The following is a 21,811-nucleotide window of genomic DNA, read 5'->3' on the forward strand; positions in this document are numbered from 1 at the left end:
TCCCATTTCTTTTTTACAACGAAAACATCTGTCAGATACTATTGGGTCCCATTTATTTAACTTTTGAGGTGTAATGTATAGCCTGTGTATCCAGTTATATTGTATTATACGTAACCTCGTGTTTATTGTTTTTCTCATAGTTCCAGAGCATAACGTCTCCCATGTTTCCTTCTTTATCTTTATGTTTAAATCTTGTTCCCATTTTTATTTAGTTTTACCATTTGTTTTCTCATTCTCCTTTTCTTGCAGTTTAATATACATATTTGTTATAAATTTTTTGATTATCATTGTATCTGTAATCACATATTCAAAGTTACTTCCCTCTGGCAAACTCAGACTGCTTCCTAATTTGTCCTTCAAGTAAGATCTCAGTTGGTAATATGCCAGCACTGTATCTTGAGTTATATTATATTTATCCTTCATTTGTTCAAAGGATAGTAATTTATTACCTGAAAAACAATTTTCTATTCTTTTGATCCCTTTTTTTCTCCCATTCTCGAAAGGAAAGGTTATCTATTGTAAAAGGGATTAACTGATTTTGCGTCAGTATTAGTTTTGGTAATTGGTAATTTGTTTTATTCCTTTCTACATGAATCTTCTTCCAAATATTGAGCAGATGATGTAGTACTGGAGAACTCCTATGTTGTACCAATTTTTCATCCCATTTATATATGTTCAGGTATCTTCTCCCCTATTTTATCTAGTTCTAATCTAGTCCAGTCTGGCTTTTCCCTTGTTTGATAAAAATCTGATAGGTATCTTAATTGTGCCACTCTATAATAATTTTTTTAAGTTTGGCAGTTGTAAGCCTTCTTGTTAATACCATTCTGTTAATTTATCTAGCGCTATCCTTGGTTTCCCCCCTTTCCATAAAAAATTCCTTATTATTTTCTTTAACTCCTTGAAGAATTTCTCTGTCAAGTGTATTGGCAATGCCTGAAATAGGTATTGTATCCTTGGGAAAATGTTCATTTTAATACAGTTTATCCTTCCTATTAGTGTTAGTGGTAAGTCTTTCCAATGCTCTAAATCGTCATGTAATTTTTTTCATTAGTGGATACTAATTGAGTTTATATAGATGGCTGAGGTTTTTATTTATTTGTACACCTAGGTATCTTATTGCTTGCATTTGCCATCTGAATGGTGATTCCTTCTTAAATTTTGAGAAATCCGCATTATTCATTGGCATTGCTTCACTTTTATTTGCGTTGATCTTGTAACCCGACACTTCTCCATATTCCTTCAATTTCTTATGTAATTCTTTTATTGATAATTCTGGTTCTGTTAAGTATACTATAACATCATCTGCAAATAAACTGATTTTATATTCCTTGTCTTTTATTTTTATCCCTTTTATTTTATTTTCTGTTCTTATCAATTCTGCTAGTGGTTCTATAGCTAACGTGAACAATAAGGGTGATAGTGGGCATCCCTGCCTTGTTGATCTGCTTAAATTAAATTGCTTTGATATATATATCCATTTATTGTCACTTTCGCTAATGGCCCCTTATGTAATGCTTTAATCCAATTAATATACTTCTCTGGTAAACTGAATTTTTGCAATACTTTGAATAAATAATTCCATTCTACTCTGTCAAAGGCCTTCTCTGCATCTAAAGCAACTGCTACTGTTGGCGCTTTACTCTCTTCTATTGCATGAATTAAGTTAATAAATTTACAAATATTGTCTGTTGTTCGTCTTTTTTTAATAAATACAGTTTGGTCTAGATTTACCATTTTAGGTACATAATCGTCTAATCTGTTTGCTAATAGTTTAGCTATTATCTTATAATCTGTGTTAAGTAATGATATTGGTCTATATGATGCTGGTGCGAGTGGATCTTTCCCTGTCTTTGGTATTACTGTAATTATTGCTGTTTTGCATGAATCTGGTAAGCTTTGTGTTTTGTCAATCCAGTTGATTACTTCCAGGAGGGGAGGAATTAATAAGTCTTTAAATGTTTTATAGAATTCTATTGGGAATCCATCCTCTCCTGGTGTTTTATTATTTGGTAGTTTTTTTATTATCTCTTGTATTTCTACTATTTCAAATGGTTCTGTTAATTTATTTTGTTCCTCTATTTGTAATTTTGGTAGTTCAATTTTAGTTAAAAATTCATCTATTTTGCCTTCTTTCCCTTCATTTTCAGTTTTGTATAATTGTTCATAGAATTCTCTGAAGTTTTCATTAATCTCGTTGGATTATATGTGATTTGTTTGTCTTTTTTCCTTGATGCCAATACCATTTTCTTAGTTTGTTCTGTCTTAAGCTGCCATGCTAGAATTTTGTGCGTTTTTTCACCTAGTTCATAATATTTCTGTTTTGTCTTCATTATGTTCTTCTCCACCTTATATGTTTGTAGTGTTTCATATTTTATTTTTTTATCTGCCAATTCTCTTCTTTTAGTTGTGTCTTCCTTCATTGCTAATTCTTTTTCTATCTTTGCTATTTCCCTTTCCAACTGCTCTGTTTCCTGATTGTAGTCCTTCTTCATCTTGGTTACATAACTTATTATTTGCCCTCTAATGAACGCTTTCATTGCATCCCATAGTATAAACTTATCTTTCACTGATTCCGTATTTATTTCAAAGTACATTTTAATTTGTCTTTCAATGAATTCTCTAAAATCCTGCCTTTTAAGTAGCATGGAGTTTAATCTCCATCTATACATTCTTGGAGGGATGTCCTCTAACTCTATTGTCAATATCAAGGGTGAATGGTTCGATAATATTCTAGCTTTATATTCTGTTTTTCTTTCTCTATCTTGCATACGAGCTGATAACAGTAATAGGTCTATTCTTGAGTATGTTTTATGTCTACCCGAATAATATGAATATTCCTTTTCCTTTGGGTGTTGTTTCCTCCATATATCCAAAAGTTGCATTTCTTGCATCGATTTAATTATAAATTTGGTTACTTTGTTCTTTCTGTTAATTTTTTTCCCAGTTTTATCCATATTTAAATCCAAATTAAGGTTGAAATCCCCTCCTATTAATATGTTCCCTTGCGTGTCTGCTATCTTCAAAAAATATTTTGCATAAACTTTTGATCTTCTTCGTTAGGTGAATATACATTGAGTAGATTCCAAAACTCCGAATATATCTGACATTTTATCATTACATATCTCCCTGCTGGATCTATTATTTCCTCTTCTATTTTAATTGGTACATTTTTACTGATTAATATAGCTACTCCTCTAGCTTTTGAATAATATGACGCTGCTGTTACATGTCCTACCCAATCTCTCTTTAATTTCTTATGCTCCATTTCAGTTAAATGTGTTTCTTGCACGAATGCTATATCAATTTTTTCTTTTTTCAGTAAATTTAGCAGTTTCTTCCTTTTGATTTGGTTATGTATTCCGTTAATATTTAAAGTCATATAGTTCAGCGTAGCCATTTCATACTTTGTTTATCTTCCCTTTCCGTTTCTCCATTATCACCTTTCCTTCTTATCCATTTCTGCTTTCTTGTTTTGAACACTTTATAAGACAACATTTCTAAAACACCAAACATTTCCCTTATTCTCCTATCTAAGACTTCTTTAACCCCATTCTCCCCTCCCCCTCCTGAGTTGCCCTTTATCCCTTGTCGGGCAACCACATCTCCCCTCTCCATTTGGATTTGCGACTTCACTCGCAAGCGTCAACTGATTTTGCAGTGACCGTAACTCCTCCCCACCCAGCCCCCCCCCGGAAAAGATTTCAATTTTAATATATAACAAAGGTCACCCTTTTAATTCCCTCCTTATTTCCTCTGTTCCCTTTCATTCCCTTATTAATTCTTATCTATACTCCATATATTTTCCTCTAAATACAGATACACTCATGTACACATCTATATATATATATATATATATATAAAAAAATACCCATATACACATATTCATATATTTCGTGGTCATTTTTACTCTCATTACATGTCTTCATCTCTCTGCTTGGTTTGTAGTTGTTCTGCAAATTTTCGTGCTTCCTCCGGATACGAGAATAGTCTGTTTTGTTGCCCTGGAATAACTATTTTAAGTACCGCTGGGTACTTTCACATAAATTTATATCCTTTTTTCCATAGGATCGTTTTTGCTGTACTGAACTCCTTCCTCTTCTTCAGGAGTTCAAAACTTATGTCTGGATAGAAAAAAATTTTTTGACCTTTGTATTCCAGTGGGTTTTTGTCTTCTCTTATTTTCTTCATTGCTTTCACCAATATATTTTCTCTTGTATATCTTAAGAATTTTACTAAAATGGATCTTGGTTTTTGCTGCGGTTGTGGTTTTGGGGCTAGTGTTCTATGTGCCCTCTCTATTTCCATTTCTTCCTGTAAGTCTGGTCTTCCTAGGACCCTGGGGATCCAATCTTTTATAAATTCTCTCATATTCTTGCCTTCTTCATCTTCCTTAAGGCCCACTATCTTTATATTATTCCTTCTATTTAAGTTTTCCATTATATCTATCTTCTGAGCTAACAGCTTATGTGCCTCTTTAATTTTTTTATTAGATTCTTCTAATTTCTCTTTTAAATCCTCTACTTCTATTTCTACGATTGTTTCTCGTTCTTCCACATTGTCCACTCTTTTTCCTATCTCTGATATGACCATCTCTATTTTATTCATTTTTTCTTCTGCACTCTTAATTCTTCTTTTTATTTCATTAAATTCTTGTAATTGCCATTCTTTTACTGATTCCATATATTCTTTAAAAAAAATATATCCATTGTCCTGCCTTTCCCTTCTTCTTCCATTTCTCTATGTTGTTCTTCTTCTTCTTCCTCTGGGTTGGCCATCTGTTGTTTCCGTTTTTTACTTTTTGCTCTCTTCTTTCTTGTTCTCGTTGTTTTCTGTGTTCTCTTCCTGTTGCTGTGTTGCAGCTGTTACTCTCAGCTGTGGAGATCGACTCCTCAGCTGTTCCCCCCTCCCGTCAGTGTGTTTTTTTTCATGCGCGGTTACGCACTTTTACTTGGTTCCGCGAGCCATTTTTGTAGTCCCGAGCTCGGGACTTCCACCGACTTTAGGGAGCGGGCTTCTCTCTCCGCGGCGGGCCTCCTCGGATAGATAAGGCCTTCACCTTCTTCTTCCAACGTTCTTTCTTCTTCTCTTCTTCCCGTTGCTTTCGACTTTTCTCTCTTCGCTGCCATTTTCTTCTCACCTTTACTTTTACTTTGTTTTAATTTTTATTCTTGTACCTTTGTGTTTCGTGTGTTTTTTTTCAACTTTTCCGGAGAGGGCTGGAATTCCCTGACTGGCCACTACTCCATCACGTGACTCCTTTCCCTCAATCAGTCTTGCTGACGAAATTTTCCCCCTTCAGCGTTCTCCAGATGATCCTCTTTCTTTCAGGTCACCTTTCAGACCAGTCTTCTCCTTCGACCAGGCATCTTTCCAAAGTTTGCCAGCTTGTCCCTCTGGAACTGATTTCTGTAGCCACTTTCAGTTGTTCCGCTGAAGATTACCTGCCGGGAGACGCGGCTAGCAGAGACCAGCTGGCACGTTCAGGTGGCCATGAAATGGACGGCTTTGTGGCACCTAAACGTGCCAGCTGACTGCTAGCCACCCAGTAGTGAAAGCCGGCTACTCCGGACAGGTGCCTAGTCCTGCCCACGCTGACCTCACGTCATAGCAGCACGTCAAGGCATGCCTGACAATCAATAGGCATGACTTGACTCCCACTGCTGGTCTCCCTCGCCCGCCAAACTCCCACTGCCGCTGCCCTCCACCCCCTCCCTTGCCCGCCCGACTCCTGCTGCCGCTGCCGGTCTCTCTCCCCCCCACCACCCTCGCCCATCCGACTCCCGTTGCCGGTCTCCTCCCCCCACACCCTTGCCCGCCCGACTCCTGCTGCCGGTCTCCCCTCCCCCAACCCTTGCCCGCTTAACCCCCACTGCCACTGCCAGTCTCCCCCCACCCTCACCCGTCCGACTCATGCTGCTGGTCTTCCCCCCACCCCCGCCTGACTCCTCCTGCCGACTCCCGACTTTCAATGTTTTACCACGGCTTCAAACTCGTCATTTACACACAACAGTAAATACAATTTGAATGTATGAAATGAAACAGTTAGGCATTGACCTTATGTATTGCTCTTTTTTCAACTTACTGACAACTAAATCAATTTGTTTGGTTGAGAAATGTTAATGTTCTGTTACTAAAGCCACTAATGTTCACTACAATCCGTGTTCATCTAGAAAGCAAGAAAACTATTTCTTATTTCTGAATAAAAGGTAGATGTAACTCTATCCTCAAATGTTACAGTTTTCTACTTAATTGTGAAAATTTAAAAACTGATCAATGAACTGGCTTTTAATTCTGGAAAATCGGGGCTGTTAGTAAAATTATTCATGCACATGTGACTCGGTTCTGAATTTCGGCGAAATGCATTCCCTTTCAAGAACTTCACCTGGCTCAGGGCTCAGGGACGTCTGAACGTTGCAGCAGGTGGGGGGCGGGCGGGGGGGGGGGGGGAGACCGGCAGCGGGAGTCGGGCAGACGAGGGGGGGGAGACCAGCAGCGGGAGTCAGGCGGGGTTGGGGGAGGAAACCGGCAGTGGGTGTCGGGCGGGCGAGGGGGGGAGAGAGCAGGAGTCGGCCGGGCGAGGGTGGGGAGACCGGCAGTGGGAGAGGGTGCAAAAAAAATTTGAGGAGTCTGGCTTCCTTGTCTCAGGAGTGGATGGCTGATGATGTCACCGCAATGTCATCAGCCCACCCCGGCAGCCCGGGCCGCTTTCAGTTGCCACAATCGATACTCCAAGCAGGCTAGTTATACCTCTCAGAGAAGGGTTAGGTAAGTAACCCTCCTGGCCGGCTTTTCCGGTTTCAGGTGGCCACCCAACAGCCGCACAGGACTATTGTGTGAGGCTTTACAGTCGGGCTTTGCGGCCACCTGAAAGGGGCTTCTGACTCCTTCTCTCTCTGTTTCACACCCTCCCTCTCTTTTTTTGGAATTCTTTATTTATCGCACTATGAACCATATCAACCAATATATTTGCAGATGCATCTCTTTAAATATTCACAGTGACATTTTCTCTTTTTTCCCCATCCCTCCCTTCCTCCTTCCCATCCTCCTCCAAAAACAGTAAATATTGAACATATAAAATATAATAAAACAATATCTTTATACAAAAGGAATACAGACAAAAAAGACGTATCATCTACTTATTAAATCTGATCGTGTTTATCTTCTTATCATTTGAGGTGGTGGTGGTCCAAGGCCTGCTCTTTCTGCCATGTTCCATATATGGTTCCTAGGTTTTTTCAAACATTGTAACTTTGTCTTTTAAATTATATGTGACTTATTTTTTCCAATGGGATACACTTAAACTTGGTTATATATTCCCTTAATGTTTATAGTCATATAGTCCATCGTGGCCATCTTATATCTTTATTTTCACTTCTTTTCCGCCTCTTCACCACCTCCATCCCCTTTTTTTCCCATTACTGTTTTTTAAGTTTTCCTTTTTAATCTCAATATATGACAACCCACTTAAGACATGAAATACCCCAACAAGCAATAACCCTTTAACCCCAAATGAACCTCCCCTCCTTGAAATGCCCCTTGACGGCAACCACAACTCCCCTTTCCATTCAGTTTTCAAGTGTCAACCGATTTCGCAGTGACCATTATTCTCTCCTCCCAGCCCCCCACCAGAGAACACTATTTTCCTATACTTATAACAAAGCTCTCTCCTTTTTCCCTTCTTCCCCTTCTCTTATGCATCTTTAAATCTTTATATATACATTATCTTTACTTTATATTTTGACATATTTTTGTATATTTTCTTGTCGGTCTTCCTTCATGTCACTCCTCCTCCTCTCTTCTCCTGTCCTGCAAATGTTCAGCAAATTCTTGGGCTTTCTTTGGGTCCGAGAACAGTCTATTACGCTCCCCAGGAATAAATACTTTGAGTACTGCTGGATGTCTTAATATAAAGTTATAACCTTATAACTGTTTTCGCCGTGTTGAATTCCTTCCTCTTCTTTAAAAGTTCGAAGCTTATGTCCGGGTTAAAAAATATTTTTTATCCCTTATATTCCAACAGTTTATTGTCTTCTCTAACCTTCTTTCTTGCCTGCTCCAGTATGTTTTCTCTTGTCGAATATCTTAGAAGTTTTACTAATATAGATCTCGGTTTTTGATGTGGTGGCGATTTCGGTGCTAATGCTCTCTGCGCCCTTTCAATTTCTATTTCTTCAGGTGAATCTGTCATTCCCAGCACCTTCGGGATCCATCCTTTTATAAATTCCTTCATATCTGACCCCTTCTTTGCCTTCTTTCAGGCCACCATTTTTATGTTGTTTCGCCTACTGTAGTTTTCCAATATGTTTTTGCGATGATAAATCTTGTGTCTCTTCCAACTTCCCTCTTAAATCATTTATCTCCATTTCTACAGCAGCTTCTCGTTCCTCCACATTTTCTACTCTATTCCCTATTTCAGTCATGACCAACTCTAAGCTTTGCATTCTATCTTTAGCTCTTTTCATTTTTTTTTGATTGAACTAAATTCTAACGATAGCCAATCTTTTAATGACCCCAATAAAGACTTTATCTAAATTTTATCCTTCTATTTTACCTTCTTCTTTCCTTTGAAATTCTTGGTCTTCTTCCTCCTCTTCTTCTGTGTCTGTATCTATGTCTGTGTCATCTTCTTCACTTCTCTGTATCTGTGTATCTTCAGCCTTCTCTGGTGAGCTGCTTCTGTATCCTTGCTGGGCCTCCAGCTGCTTTGTCTCCTGCTATTGGGCCTCCTGCAGCAGGTCGACCCATTGTTGGGCCTCCCGCTGCAGGTTGACCCGCTGCTGGGCCCCCTGCTGCAGGCCGACTCGCTGCTGGGCTTCCTGCCGCAGGTTGTCCCCCTGCCGGTCGCCCCGTTGCCGCTCACCCTCTTTCAGCCCTTCATTCTCTTTCTCACCACTCTTCTTTCTTGCTTACTTCCCCCAGCCGAACGCCCCAATACTGAGTGTCTCTCAGCTGGCTGCTCCTCCCACCGGCGTTAACCTTTTCGTTTACTTGCACAACTCTTCGCGCATGTGGAGTTGCACACCTCTTCTTGGCTCTGAGAGCCATTTTTGAAGTCCGCCAGTTGGGAGGACACCGCTCCTCTGGGGACTCACCAACACTGGAGATCGCCCGCTCCTCTCCACAGTGGCTCTCTGCTCTGACGTGCAGGTAAGGTTTTCTTCTTTCTTCTCCAGTGATTTTCCTTCTTCCCTTTTCTCTGTTATTCTTATTTTTTTCTCTTTTGTGTGCCATCTTCTGTCTCTTCTCTGTAACTTTATCTTTCTCTTCCTGTATTTTATGTTTATTGAGCTCTGTTTTTTCAAACTTTTTTTTCTTTTCTCTGGAGAGGGCTGGTTCCACTTGACCAGCCGCTACTCCATCACGTGACTCCCCTCACACCCTCCCTCTCTGAGAGCAAAATTGTTCTGCCTGCCTACAAAAATCACATGCTCTCCCTGGCAAGCTGTATTCTACAACTTTGTTGCTCTCTTTGCAAAAAGCATTCTGCAAAAATTCTGTGTTTTAAAATGTGTTTGTGCAAGATACTCTAGTGTGAGAAACGGAAGTACCTTCACAGATTTCACTCGAGACAAAAATTGAGAACAAAGTACATTTATTATAATTTTACAACAATGCAAAGTTGGGTGCTTCCCCTTACCATGGGAATACACACAGATACTGGGGCTTACCCAACTTTTTATAGATTCCATTTCAGTACAGAGGTACCCCCCCCCCCCCCCCGCCTGCCCTCAACATTCTTCTGCGTCCTGGATTGGTTTAGCCTTTGGTAATTCTGTCTAGGTGTATTTTAACTTCTTATCAGTTTATGTGCCTCTCTGCAAACTTGTTTACCAGGAAGTGTCATGTCTTTGTTTTTATTCATTAATCAACCCCCAGGACTTGCTAAATCTAACTACTTGCTATAAATTATACTTGTTTAACCCTTCCTCACATTCCATTCTTACTTCACCCATCATAATTCATTCTTAATAAGCACTTGCTTGACTCCCTACATTCCGTTATCCCTTACACTAGCAATTCCTCCCAAGCCACCTCTAAATACTCTGTCACACAAGGAAAATGATGAAGCAATTTATTAAACCAAACAAGGTTAGGAAAAAGATTTAAATATACGAATAAAGAACGAAACATGGGATGAACCATATACAGGAACCTTGAGTAATACAATAAATACTTGGTTTCGTATGATACAATACAATTGGCTACATAGACTATATGTTACACCACAAAAGTTAAAAGAGTGGAACCCAACAATATCTGATAAATGCCTCCGTTGTAAACAAGAAATTGGAATAACATTACACGCAATTTGGGAGAATTTAAACTTAATATTAAAGATCCAGAAATCTTTCTGTTAAACAATATAAAAGAGAAAGAATTAGACCTAAAATTAGACAGAGCCTGAAAAAGATTTACCAGGATTATGCTAACAGCAGCAAAAAAGTGTGTAATGATAACGTGGAAAACGAAGGCAACCTTAAAAATACAACAATGGGTCATAGAAATGAACAAGTGTATCCCATTAGAACAAATTACCTACAATCTAAAAGACAAACATACTTTATTTGAACAAATTTGGGAACCATACATAGAGTATGTTAGGAACTGCCGATTTCAGACCTCCATCACTTAAACCGGTAAGATATGTTAGGAATTAAAGTACCTTTAAAGAAATTGCTCGAGACAAAAATTGAGAACAAAGAACATTTATTACTACAACAATGCAAAGTTGGGTGCTTCGCCTTACCCTGGGAATACACACACATACTGGGGCTCACCCAACTTTTATACAGTCAATTTCAGTATCAGAATGCCCTCCCCCTTACATTCTTCTGCCCCCTGGATGGGTTTGGCATAGGTAATTCTTCCTGCCTACGTGCAGTTTCAGTACACTTGGAGGACCAGGGGGTATCCTGTGGGTGCCCCATCATGTCATTGTCCTTATTCACACCTTCCTGATTCTCTGGGCTACAGTCTCTTAATATGCAGAGTTGACTCATTCTATCTAGGGTTGGCTAATTTCATATGTATAAATCTGTGTATGGTTAGCTAATTAGAAATGTATGACTTGGTACTTCTGTCCAGGGCTAGGAGACCCTTATCTGATCCAGACTACCTCAACTTCCTACATTCTATTGTACCTTACCATTCCTTATCTTAGTCCTATGGTCTTGTCACAAAGGATAGAAGATTCTTATGTTAATCGTGCTGACTCTGCTTTCCTGCATCCTAAGCCCCAAACTTATCCTGTTTGAACTGGTTTCAGCCATTTTACTGATGAACTTTAGTTTCTTCCATGTTCATAATTTTAGATCAATTTTCCCATCTCTCACAATCCTCACTTTTCTTTTAGATCAGTAATACTGATCTTTCACCATGATCAGTGTTACTGATCTTTGGTTACTAGTGTCAGTGTGACTGATCCCCCCCCCCCCCCCCTCCTCACTTTTCTTTTAGATCAGTAACACTGATCTTTCAAGTGTAAGGTGTAGTTTTACCCAGCTGGTCAATAACCGAATTGTAATGTCTGTGTAAAGTCTTTAGGTAGGGGAGCACCATGAAGGTCAGGGGAGTGAGTCCAGCTGCTTATTAGGGTTTGGAGTATCAGGCTCCAGTTCTCAGTAAAGAGTCTAGTCCATCCCATACGTTGAAATATTGAAGCAGTGTCTTTGAAGCACACGACCTTTGTAAGTGTTGTCCCGACGAAGTCTGTGAGAGGCGCTGCCTTCAGCAGCGAACAAGTAGCAGTCTATGAGAAGCGCTGCCTTCAGCAGCGAACGAGTAGCAGTAGTCAGGTGGTTCCGTTTGATTGTGGCTCGTATCTGATGTCCTCTTCAGCCCCGAACCCTAGGGCCACCGATCTCCGAAGGCTGTTTGGAGCCTGATATTAAAGTGTCAAGCAGCTCACGTTGTTGGAAACTGGTGCTCCCTTTCATGGGGTGATGAAAAGTGACCAAGCAGGGGGGGATTGTTTCTTGTGATTTAACTGTGTGTTGCAGCTTGTCTGCTAACATTAGCATATATATCATTGAACTTGTGAGTTGCAGCCTGTCTGTGTACATTGGCATATGTATTAACTCTCTCTCTCTCTGTTACATGTACAATGCTGACTACCATTCTGTCTGTCTTTGTCCCACCATGTCCTTTGTGCTATCGCTTCAAAACTCCTGTCTTTAATACCTGTGTAGGCTATGATACAAATTAGATGTACTCCACTAAAGCTGTTTAATTCCCCTGGTCCGTATTGGGATCCCTTATATCCCATTATGATTATACATTAAATCTATGCCCTGTCTACATTCTAAAGGAGCTGAATTGTAACCTCTGCTGCCCCTATTCCAGGGGGGCTTAAAACATTAACGAACAATATTCCAAAGAAATTAGTAAACAACAATGAACAATACATGTAAAGCTCATTAAAAACAGCATTAAAATACAATAAGAACTGAATAAAGCACAATAAATGTAAAGCTCATTGAAAACTGCAATAAAATACAATAAGAACTGAATAAAACACAATAAATGTAAAGCTCATTGAAAACTGCAATAAAATACAATAAGAACTGAATAAAACACAATAAATGTAAAGCTCATTGAAAACTGCAATAAAATACAATAAGAACTGAATAAAACCACAATAAATGTCAAGCTCATTGAAAACTGCAATAAAATACAACAATAACTGAATAATCAAAAGACAAGTAAAATACAACAATAACTGAATAAACCATTAAAGAAACGAAAAAAAATGTTAAATTACGGCACTTTGTAACAATCTGACTTTCCTTTGTGTTAGTGTAAAAATTGTAAAATGAAACACAAACCATATTTGCATGGGTTTTGAATATGTTAGACCTTATTAAAATGCAGTTGGAGCTGCTTGTCTGTATGGGGCACAACCCTCCAATTTGTTAGAGTGAGTACATAACAGACATTGCAGCACAAGAGCCCCTGCAAGAGAACTTGAAACATATTCAACCTTTAGTTCTGCCTTAAGTAAAATGCCTTGTGCCACAGCTCACAGGAGCTGGCCTTATTTAAAACAGTCTGTAAAACAGGCACCAAAAAAAAGTTAAAGATGTTCTTATGAAGATTGCACACACAATAATTTAAGTACAGGCTAGTTTCTATTATATTCCACTTAAAAGTTCTGCTGCATGAATCCTGGAGCTTGTGGAGTCATTATTGAATCAAGAAATATTGGTGCCATGCCAATCTCATTCTAACATGCCAATTTCTCCAGTCCTTAAGTCAAGATGTACTGAATAGCATCCGGTACAAGATCTGTGAGTTCTTAATGATATTATTATTCTTATGCACCCAATTGTTCTGAACTATGCCACCAATTTAAATCATATTCCACCTATTGCAGTACTCACACAGCACCATAGACCAGTTCGCAGGTTTATTTCTCCATTAAGCTGAATCCAGTTGCGCAGGGTTTACCTCCGTGATTATTTACAATGTAACTTCCGCACTACCGGATTTAAATATAAACCTGATGAATGGGGGAAAGTTATCATGAATTAAATAACAGCGGCAATACAGAGAAATTGTGCTGAGGCATTAATTTCACTCCAGAGGAAAATGCACCAGAGAAATGAATGATTAAACTTATAGGAATCCCCATAGGAATCCCCAGAGGTATCTTTATTCTCCAGAGGTGGGTGATCTTTAAACTCACGGACCTTGACTGCTGAATGTGTAGAAGAAATGTATTAAATGTGTTGATAGGGCTCCATACCTCTAACTGCAAGACAAGAGCCTGAAGCCTCAATTTCAAGTGCCACAGTGCACTTAAAGGGACATGCACACTCCCCCTTCAACTGGCTGATCCAGCCACTTTACACATCAGATCCTTTCTTTATCTCACATACACTTAAAGTTAAGATGTATAGAACTCACCCTATTTGCGCAAACATTTCTCCCTGCAAATGTTATAACATCACTCAACTCTCAGGTACTCCCTGTGCAAAATCACATTTAAATACAATTTATTTCATAAATTGGAATTAACTGGTAGTTAAATTCGCTAATTCTACAGTATTGAAAAACGATCATTTATGACATTTAATTTTTAGCATGAATTTTAATCAATATTGGTCAGTGACTGAAGTGGGAAGTCGTGATTTATGAAATTATCTCTGGTCTCTACTCTCCCACTCCCTGCACTTCTCCCAACATTCAGGAGCTGGCACACAGTCCCTGCCTTTTTTTTCATGTTACTCATCTACTATTCCTTTAACTGCTTGCATCAAAATGTTAGCCTTTGCTTTCTGCTTATCCTCAGATGTCTGGACAAATGCTTTTTGTGTGATCTGTAGAAGCTGGGTTATTCCCTGCTCATGCCAATTTTCTGTCTTTTGTAATTTTCTCTTAATGTCTGGGGCTGAGTTGGTAACAAAACCTGTTAGTACCAATTGTTCCCCTGCTGGGGATTCTATGTCGAGACCCCCATATTGTATATATATTTGGTCCCAAAAATTGGTCTAACTGTTCGGCACATCCCTGGGGATCTTCTATCAGGGAGGTCAGTTCTTTCTTAAAGTTACACACTTCAGTACTGGTCAGGGGCACATTTACGAAACCAAGACCCTCTCTCATGGGAACTTCCCGCAGTGGTCTCATCCAATTGGTTTCTGGCTTATTAGGTCTGGGTTCCTGCTCCCTGGGAAATGAATCAAAGGGTTCTGCCCTTTCTTCCTGAAGAGTCTCACGCTGTTCTGAATTAAAGTTACCTCTCTCTCCTGCCAACAGAGGTGGTAATCGAGTGCTTTGTGAGCAAGTTATCATACCACTCCTGCTCTCTTCTCTCTTCTCTAGTGGTGGGGGAGGTGGGGAAGGTGCAGAAGGGTAGGTCATAGGAGGGGAAGGAAAGATAGGAGCTGGCATAGGAGGAACATAGGGTGGAGGGAGGGAATGTAACACATCCCAACCCTGTGATTCAGGGACAAGAGGTTCCTCCTCTCTCTTATCCCTGGATTCTTTCTCATTCAAAACCAGCTGTTCAATGGATCCCTTGAGCCAGCAGGCTGCATATTCCCTGCTCTCAACATTGTCTTTCTGGTTTTGATAGAGCCATAAGTTCAAAGCTTCACACATCCATTCATCCTCGGATCCGAATTTTGGCCAGTACACGGAGCTCCCTTTAACCGGGTATCTCACCCATTCATTACAACAATACCTGACCGTCGTCAGTTTGTCTTTACCGCGGGTCTTTCCTGTGCCCCACTCAGATAACATCATCCCAAGCGGGCTGTACGTAGCTATCTGGTGGTCACGTCCTGTGTCAGGACTCTCATCTCTACTGCCCGCTATTCCCATACTTAGGAACAAGTAAAATACTCTTACCGAGTTCTGGCAGTACTGCTCTAGCGCGCGTCCTTCCGCCGTTTGTTCTCAATGCCTCTTCTCGGATATCACTCGCTTCTTCCACTGACCAGCCACCCGTCGCCCGTGAGTCCAGCTGAATCAGCCGGGGTGCACCTACTCTCGTCGTCGGGGTACTCTGTCAGTGGAGGGAGTGTGATCCCGGACGAGCCCCCATTTGTTAGGAATTAAAGTACCTTTAAAGAAATTGCTCGAGACAAAAATTGAGAACAAAGAACATTTATTACTACAACAATGCAAAGTTGGGTGCTTCCCCTTACCCTGGGAATACACACACATACTGGGGCTCACCCAACTTTTATACAGTCAATTTCAGTATCAGAATGCCCTCCCCCTTACATTCTTCTGCCCCCTGGATGGGTTTGGCATAGGTAATTCTTCCTGCCTACGTGCAGTTTCAGTACACTTGGAGGACCAGGGGGTATCCTGTGGGTGCCCCATCATGTCATTGTCCTTATTCACACCTTCCTGATTCTCTGGGCTACAGTCTCTTAATATGCAGAGTTGACTCATTCTATCTAGGGTTGGCTAATTTCATATGTATAAATCTGTGTATGGTTAGCTAATTAGAAATGTATGACTTGGTACTTCTGTCCAGGGCTAGGAGACCCTTATCTGATCCAGACTACCTCAACTTCCTACATTCTATTGTACCTTACCATTCCTTATCTTAGTCCTATGGTCTTGTCACAAAGGATAGAAGATTCTTATGTTAATCGTGCTGACTCTGCTTTCCTGCATCCTAAGCCCCAAACTTATCCTGTTTGAACTGGTTTCAGCCATTTTACTGATGAACTTTAGTTTCTTCCATGTTCATAATTTTAGATCAATTTTCCCATCTCTCACAGATACAAGCATGACAATATTTAAATCTGGAATTCTGGATGACACGATTTCTTTTTCTTCTTTCTTTTGTGTGTTTTTTTAATTGTTTATTATTTTTTATTCTTTATATCTTACATTATGGGGGAAGGGAGGGTGGGAGGAAGGGGGAAAAGAAAATGAAAATATCACTATATATTTTAAGGATGAATATTTGTAAATATTGTTATTGATATGTTTAAGGTGAAGTGATAAATAAAAAAAATTATAAAAGAGAGGTACTATATATAAGATTATGAGGGGCTTAGATAGGGTGGACGGCCAGCACCTTTTTTTCCCGGGAGTGACAACAGCAAATACCTGAGGACATCTGTTTAAGCTGAGGGAGGAAAGTTTGGAGATGGCAGAGGTAATTACAGAGAGTGGCAGATGCCTGGAATGAATTGCCGGGAGAGGTGGTGGAGGCTGGTACAATACGAACATTCAAAAAACTCATAGGCTCATGAATGTATAAAATGAAGCAAGGAAGTCTGCAGATGCTGTGATTGTAGTTTAAAAAATCTTGTCTCTTTTCACAGAGCCAAAATCAATTCTCATCTTTCCTTTTATCATATCCAATTAACACCTCTTGTTGGTCTGAACCTCTCCCCCTCCTATTCTTCCCTTTCTCTCTTCAGACTTCGATTCAGACGCCTGCCTGTTCTTTACTTATACCCTGAAGAGGCGCTCAGGCTAGAAAAATTGGTAATATATCTTTATCTTCCATGGACGCTGTGACAACGTCTGAGTTCCTCCAAGATTTGCTGGGTGTTTTCACATTGGATGTGTGAGAAACAGAAGTACCTTCACAGAATTTGCTCGAGACAAAAATTGAGACAAAGAACATTTATTATACAACAATGCAAAGTTGGGTGCTTCCCCTTACCCTGGGAATACACACACACTGGGGCTCACCCAACTTTTATACAGTTTATTTCAGTACAGAAGTACCCTCCCCCTTACATTCTTCTGCCTCCTGGATGAGTTTGGCATGATCCTGTGTGCCTACCTGCTGTTTCTGTGAACTTGGAGGACCAGGGGGTATCCTGGTCTGTGTCCCATCATGTCATTGTCCTTATTCACCAAACCTGCCTTTGTTCTAATTCACACCTTCCTGACTCTCAGGGCTACAACCTTCTTATATGCAGAACTTGCTAATTCTGTCTCAGGCTAGAAGACCCTTATCTTATCCAAACTAACTTTACTTCCTACATTCTATTATCTATTATCTATCCTTATCTTATTCATACTGGCTTTATTTATTACACATATATCTATACTAGTTTCCTCATCTTTATATCAGTTTTACTTATCTCTCACAGATGCAAGAGGGTTCTGGAGAGGGGTGTTAAATATTTGAGGAACAGGTTTCCAGAGGTGAACACAACATTGTGTTCCCTCACTGCACTAGGTATTTTCCACATAATCTGTATGCTGGATGAGCGCACATCCAAGCGGCTCCTTTTTGGGGAACTCTCTACTGGTTGTCGCTGGCTTAGAAGGCAGAAGAAAGGCCTCCCTTTCTTCAGCCTGGGAATCGCTGGCACAAAACCACCCTACCTCGTGCAGCCTTACCCACACAGGCCGTCAAGCTTACGAAGCAAAGCTGAAGCACATTTACACACAAGCTGCGCAAGACCAGAGACAGCAGCGCAGAACTGCAGCGCCTACACGTCTGCCCAACAAGTGGCAGGGCATTCTGTGCCCAAATTGGTTTGACCAGTCACCTTCGGACACACTGCATCCAATCTTAAAGTGATTAATGGTGTTGAGGTCTTCATCGACGACAATGGATGAATGATGACGAGACTTTTCCAATACCCTTGTTTCCCTTCCCCAAGTACCCTCTGTACTTTCCCACCTTCTTGCCTCTCAGCTGATCTTGCCCTCTCTCACTCTCCCCTTCAACCCTCACCTTTTCCCTGCCCCACCCTACATTTCCACGTTCTTCTTGATCATCTAAATCCCAACTTAAACCCCCATTCTCATCCCATCTCACCCTCTGCTATTCTGATGCAACCCATCCCTGTCACCTTCGACCCTATCTCTGCTATCCACTCCACCCTTCTCACGCTCCTCTCACCCTCCCCTAACCCCAACCTATCCTTTCTCTCTCTCCCCTCTTCCTATCACTCCCTCCCCTTCTCAATCCCTCTCTACCCAACCCCCTCTCTCTCCCCTCCCTCTTTCTCCTATCCCTCCTATCTCCCTCTCTCCCCCAATCTCTCTATCTCCCTCCCCCGTTCTCTCCCTCCCTCTCCCTCTCTCCCCCACTCTCTCTCCCTCTCTCCCCCACTCTCACTCCCACCCTCTCCCCCACTCTCTCTCCCTCCCTCCCCTTTCTCTCTGTCCCTCCCTCTCCCCATTCTCTCCCTCCCTCTCCCCTTTCTCTCCCTCCCTCCCTCCTCCCTGTTGCCCCTCCTCTCTCCCCCACTCTCTCTATCTCCCCCTCCCTTTTCCCTCCCTCCCTCCCCTTCCCCCCTCCCTCCCCTTTCCCCCCCCTCCCTCCCCTTTCCCCCCTCCCTCCCCTTTCCCCCCCAACCCCCCCTTTCTCTCCCTCCCTCCCCCTTCTCTCCCTCTCTCCCTCCCTCCTCCCTGTTGCCCCTCCCCTCCCTCTTTCTCCTATCCCTCCTATCTCCCTCTCTCCCCCAATCTCTCTATCTCCCTCCCCCGTTCTCTCCCTCCCTCTCCCCCCACTCTCTCTCCCTCTCTCCCCCACTCTCTCTCCCTCCCTCTCTCCCACTCTCTATCCCTCCCTCTCCCCTTTCTCTCCCTCCCTCCCTCCTCCCTGTTGCCCCTCCTCTCTCCCCCACTCTCTCTATCTCCCCCTCCCTTTTCCCTCCCTCCCTCCCTCCCCTTTCACCCCCAACCCCCCCTTTCTCTCCCTCCCTCCCCCTTTTCTCCCTCTCTCCCTCCCTCCTCCCTGTTGCCCCTCCCCTCCCTCTTTCTCCTATCCCTCCTATCTCCCTCTCTCCCCCAATCTCTCTATCTCCCTCCCCCGTTCTCTCCCTCCCTCTCCCCCCCACTCTCTCTCCCTCTCTCCCCCACTCTCTCTCCCTCCCTCTCTCCCACTCTCTATCCCTCCCTCTCCCCTTTCTCTCCCTCCCTCCCTCCTCCCTGTTGCCCCTCCTCTCTCCCCCACTCTCTCTATCTCCCCCTCCCTTTTCCCTCCCTCCCTCCCTCCCCTTTCCCCCCCCAACCCCCCCTTTCTCTCCCTCCCTCCCCCTTCTCTCCCTCTCTCCCTCCCTCCTCCCTGTTGCCCCTCCCCTCCCTCTTTCTCCTATCCCTCCTATCTCCCTCTCTCCCCCAATCTCTCTATCTCCCTCCCCCGTTCTCTCCCTCCCTCTCCCCCCCACTCTCTCTCCCTCTCTCCCCCACTCTCTCTCCCTCCCTCTCTCCCACTCTCTATCCCTCCCTCTCCCCTTTCTCTCCCTCCCTCCTCCCTGTTGCCCCTCCTCTCTCTCCCACTCTCTCTATCTCCCCTCCCTTTTCCCTCCCTCCCTCCCTCCCCTTTCCCCCCCCAACCCCCCCTTTCTCTCCCTCCCTCCCCCTTCTCTCCCTCTCTCCCTCCCTCCTCCCTGTTGCCCCTCCCCTCCCTCTTTCTCCTATCCCTCCTATCTCCCTCTCTCCCCCAATCTCTCTATCTCCCTCCCCGTTCTCTCCCTCCCTCTCTCCCCCACTCTCTCTCCCTCTCTCCCCCAATCTCTCTATCTCCCTCCCCCGTTCTCTCCCTCCCTCTCCCTCTCTCCCCCACTCTCTCTCCCTCTCTCCCCCACTCTCTCTCCCACCCTCTCCCCCACTCTCTCTCCCTCCCTCTCCCCATTCTCTCCCTCCCTCTCCCCTTTCTCTCCCTCCCTCCCTCCTCCCTGTTGCCCCTCCTCTCTCCCCACTCTCTCTATCTCCCCCTCCCTTTTCCCTCCCTCCCTCCCCTTCCCCCCCTCCCCCCCTCCCCTTCCCCCCCCTCCCTCCCCTTCCCCCCCCTCCCTCCCCTTCCCCCCTCCCTCCCCTTTCCCCCCCTCCCTCCCCTTTCCCCCCCTCCCTCCCCTTTCCCCCCCAACCCCCCCTTTCTCTCCCTCCCTCTCCCCTTTCTCTCCCTCCCTCCCTCCTCCCTGTTGCCCCTCCTCTCTCCCCCACTCTCTCTATCTCCCCCTCCCTTTTCCCTCCCTCCCTCCCCTTCCCCCCTCCCCGCCTCCCCTTCCCCCCCCTCCCTCCCCTTCCCCCCCTCCCTCCCCTTCCCCCCTCCCTCCCCTTTCCCCCCCTCCCTCCCCTTTCCCCCCCCTCCCTCCCCTTTCCCCCCCAACCCCCCCTTTCTCTCCCTCCCTCTCCCCTTTCTCTCCCTCCCTCCCTCCTCCCTGTTGCCCCTCCTCTCTCCCCCACTCTCTCTATCTCCCCCTCCCTTTTCCCTCCCTCCCTCCCCTTCCCCCCCTCCCCCCCCCTCCCCCTTCCCCCCCTCCCCTTCCCCCCCCTCCTCCCCTTCCCCCCCCTCCCTCCCCTCCCCTTCCCCCCCTCCCCTTCCCCCCCCTCCCCTTCCCCCCCTCCCCTTCCCCCCCTCCCTCCCCTTTCCCCCCCCAACCCCCCCTTTCTCTCCCTCCCTCCCTCCTCCCTGTTGCCCCTCCTCTCTCCCCCACTCTCTCTATCTCCCCCTCCCTTTTCCCTCCCTCCCTCCCCTTCCCCCCCTCCCCCCCTCCCCTTCCCCCCCCTCCCCCCCCCTCCCCTTCCCCCCCTCCCTCCCCTTTCCCCCCCTCCCTCCCCTTTCCCCCCCCTCCCTCCCCTTCCCCCCCCTCCCTCCCCTTCCCCCCCTCCCTCCCCTTTCCCCCCCTCCCTCCCCTTTCCCCCCCCAACCCCCCCTTTCTCTCCCTCCCTCCCTCCCTCCTCCCTGTTGCCCCTCCTCTCTCCCCCACTCTCTCTATCTCCCCCTCCCTTTTCCCTCCCTCCCTCCCTCCCCTTCCCCCCTCCCCCCTCCCTTCCCCCCCCTCCCCCCCTCCCCCCCCTCCCTCCCCTTCCCCCCCTTCCCCCCCCTCCCCCCCCCTCCCCTTCCCCCCCCTCCCCCCCCTCCCTTCCCCCCCCCTCCCCCTCCCCTCCCCTTCCCCCCCCTCCCCCTCCCCTCCCCTTCCCCCCCCCTCCCCTTCCCCTCCCCTTCCCCCCCCTCCCCTTCCCCTCCCCTTCCCCCCCCCTCCCCTTCCCCCCCCCTCCCCTCCCCCCCCTCCCCTTCCCCCCCCTCCCCCCCCCTCCCCTTCCCCCCCCCCTTCCCCCCCCCCTTCCCCCCCCCCTCCCCCCCCTCCCCTTCCCCCCCCAACCCCCCCTCCCCTTCCCCCCCCCCTTCCCCCCCTCCCCTTCCCCCCCCCAACCCCCCCTTTCTCTCCCTCCCTCCCTCCCTCCTCCCTGATGCCCCTCCCCTCTCTGTGTCCTCTCTCCGCGCGCCGCCGTCCATCTCCGAGGCGCGTCCCCAACGAGCGGGAGCGCGAATCGTGGACGCGCGGCGGCGGCGTTGGCGACGGCTGGACTGAGGTGCCTCGCTCGCAGTGAGTGGCCGGGCCGGGCCGGGCGGGTGCGCGGA

General features: G+C 44.7%; 2 protein-coding genes across 4 annotated transcripts in view; one reads left to right on the forward strand and one right to left on the reverse strand.

Moving 5' to 3' along the window:
- The window catches only part of LOC138751959 (protein mono-ADP-ribosyltransferase PARP10-like), a 73,956-nt gene extending 65,007 nt beyond the window's left edge, over positions 1-8,949 (reverse strand). For both annotated transcript variants that reach the window (XM_069914983.1, XM_069914979.1), the window contains exon 1: positions 8,555-8,949. The gene's annotated coding sequence lies outside the window, so the exon portion shown is untranslated. The remainder of the gene's footprint in view (positions 1-8,554) is intronic.
- A 12,686-nt stretch (positions 8,950-21,635) lies between these two features.
- The window catches only part of LOC138751961 (protein lifeguard 1-like), an 81,638-nt gene continuing 81,462 nt past the window's right edge, over positions 21,636-21,811 (forward strand). For both annotated transcript variants that reach the window (XM_069914989.1, XM_069914988.1), the window contains exon 1: positions 21,636-21,776. The gene's annotated coding sequence lies outside the window, so the exon portion shown is untranslated. The remainder of the gene's footprint in view (positions 21,777-21,811) is intronic.

The sequence above is a fragment of the Narcine bancroftii genome, chromosome 1 (genome assembly GCF_036971445.1).
Source record: "Narcine bancroftii isolate sNarBan1 chromosome 1, sNarBan1.hap1, whole genome shotgun sequence".
Lineage (NCBI taxonomy): Eukaryota > Metazoa > Chordata > Chondrichthyes > Torpediniformes > Narcinidae > Narcine > Narcine bancroftii.